This window comes from Nicotiana attenuata, chromosome 5, assembly GCF_001879085.1.
Source record: "Nicotiana attenuata strain UT chromosome 5, NIATTr2, whole genome shotgun sequence".
NCBI classification, from domain to species: Eukaryota; Viridiplantae; Streptophyta; class Magnoliopsida; order Solanales; family Solanaceae; genus Nicotiana; species Nicotiana attenuata.
The window spans coordinates 33801519-33804610 of NC_031993.1; positions in this window are offsets into that span (position 1 = coordinate 33801519).

Below are 3092 nucleotides of genomic sequence, written 5' to 3' on the forward strand. Positions count from 1 at the left end.
AACATAGAGCTCACATAAGGAGATGTACATCGAGCTAAATTGCTCCTTACAACAAGATACTAAACATCAGTCATAAACATGCTAAGTGTATAACACCATTCCCTGGGGAGACATATAACGCTATAATCCACAAACTCGGGCACAACTGAGGTGCGATACAAGATCTGAATCTCAGGAGCCATTCTGCTCATATAACATCATCGCCACGCGGAACTTCAACACATAAAAATTTACCAAGCCGTCTCATAACTCATACGGCGCAATACATCATTACCTGGAATAGCTGATGACAAAATAACACCCCGACTGTTCCTCCATAAGGAACGCTCGCTGAAACGAACACAACTGGCCTGATATAAAGCCCTGCTCACATATAAATCAATCCACTGATCTCAAACCGATTTCTGATTGCACCAACTTGGCTAATAACCTTTCAAAGGTCCATAGTAATTCCCTTTTCCTCATAACACATAAGAACAACCATCATAACCGGAGCAACCTCCTTAGTTCACAACCCAACAAACAAAGTGCCCTCCCGGCATAAATTCTCAAATTAATGATATTACCACAATCCTCATACTTGGTTTAAATCTTTAGTCAATCAAGTGACTACATGTCGCACTTATACAATCTTCCCGTAGGACACGCTCCGACAATCTTCCGAAATGAATAACGGGTCCGCACATCTAAACCATCGGCCGCACTAACGCTGAAAAGCGATCAAGAATCCTTAACCAGGATACAAAGCCTCTTTCATAACACATCGATCTCAGGTGACGCTGAAGACAATACCAATTTGCTTTAAACATTCCACCCCTTGTTCTTGCTCATCCGAGCTCGTGACATCTTTGTCCACACCGAGCTGTTACCTTGATCTTTACTTCGAATCCCATACCACTCACTGCACCTAACATGCCACATTTTCCATCATAGCATCGGAACCGCTAATAGGCTAACACCTCATCACTTAAAAGTTTTTCACTTAGCTCACTTCAGAAGAACCATAGCAATACTTAGGTGAATTCTCATGACCGTAGAATATGCAAACCTCCAAGTAGTGGCCTGAGCCACCATGGCCATTCCAGGATCCGCCTACACACATATCAGAAGAGTGCTTCTGAACAACATTAATTTCGGCGACCGACAAGCCTCACACGTGCCGCCACAAATCACACGCATGACTTGATCACGCTGAAGGAATTGACCTCTACCACCAATACGCCAACTCAACTATGTTTAACCAATACATCTTCCTTCTATTTACCCCAATTGCCTTAGTAATAACAATAACTCCTTCCAACACATAACACACTTCATCCGCACTCACCCCGGGTGACCTGGAACCGCGGGACCATGCTGTCTCAAATCCCATGAACCATTTCATACCTTCCCTGGGCGTACATTCGCACCCTCAACTGACATGCCCATTCCGCTAACCCTTCTACGAATCCGAAGTCCTTTCTCATCCTTCTCTCAAGTCTGAACATGAGCCAATAAAGCCAACCATAGCACCCTTTAACAATTCCTTTGCTCCAATTACCACTTATGTTCTTTTCCCATAGCCGAGTGACCCAGAAATGTGCTAACAACCTGAAAACCTCGCAAGTGGTTAACCATGCAACCCAATCATAGGCGGTGGGACTCTCCCACTTACTTTGAAGCCACTATTACACAACTCTGGAGTTCACTGGGATTCTTAATCTCTTATTGACATAGCCTTGCACAATCAACCACCAAAATTCTATATATCTTACTGTAGAAACCCCCTTTTTATACTCTGAATCATTAACAACATTCGCACGATCGATCCCTTCACTGTATAACCAGTAGGATTCTTCGCAGAAGCCTCGCCAACCACGTGACCGCTAACCTGCTCACAAGAATAACTCACCTGTAGAAATCACTCCCCGGCATCTCCCAACGCTGCTGCACGGGGCACAAACACCACGACATCAATAACCCATCCTGAGTCCGAGCTCACCCTCCAGCTGCACAAGTTCATTCACCCCTCGTGGACATCAATTAGATGTGCGGCAATATTCTTCCAATTCAAAGTTATGTTGTATCCTTCTTCATCCAAGAAGCTCCTTCCCGTTATATCAATTCCCCCGCCGAATAATAGCTCATACTTCTAATTAAATCCGTAGACCCCAAATCACCAATCACCAATATTCTCAGATCACTCCAAACTCTCCTTAATCGACTACTCGGCCCTTGGCTGCTTATACTCGGACTCCTAGAAATTTTAGCCACCGCCTGACACTTCCCACGTGTCTTTCCTCATCCTTTGCTGCTCAGCCGCTGCCTTAAATAGAGTCTACCTTCGTGGCACTTGAACCCACAATCGCTGCTGACTTTAAACCTTTCCAAAGGTCATCTTCTTCAAGTAGCACGCGTCCTCACCATCCGTGAGAGAATAGAAGGCAGAAGTTTAGGATTGTGATGTCAAAAATCTCGCACGACAAGGAATCAAATGAAGTGAAATTTTCCTAACGGTTACATAGCCTCTCGTAGATAAGTACAGACGTCTCCGTACCGATCAGCGAGACTCTAATAAACCGGCCTGTGTTCCGTGACTCCTATGAACCTAGAGCTCTGATACCAACTTGTCACGACCCCAGTTCACCCTCCATGAACATGTCGTGATGGCACCTAGTTCCTACAACTAGGTAAGCCTAACAGTGTGGAAATAACAATTTAACTTGCGGAATAATCAATTAAAACCGAACATTTGAAAATAACAAACTGTATATAAGGTCGCCCGGCCTATACAACTCCAAAGATATACGGAAGTCTACAACTCAATCCCAAAACCCGGAAACTCACGGGAACCACAGGCTAACAGAAACATAGTACGCTGCTCTAACTCCAGAATGTCTAAGCAACTGAGAGAAAAGGAAATAAACTAAATACTAAAGCTGGAACAGAATAGAGACTCCTGGTCTGCGGACGCGGCAGATATACCTCAAAGTCTCCGTGTATCTCCTCGCCTCAAGGATAGTGCGCCTGAGTAGGGGTACCTGAATAATCTGCACATGAAAAACATGCGCAGGGAGGGCATGAGTATACCACAGCGGTACTCAGTAAGTGCC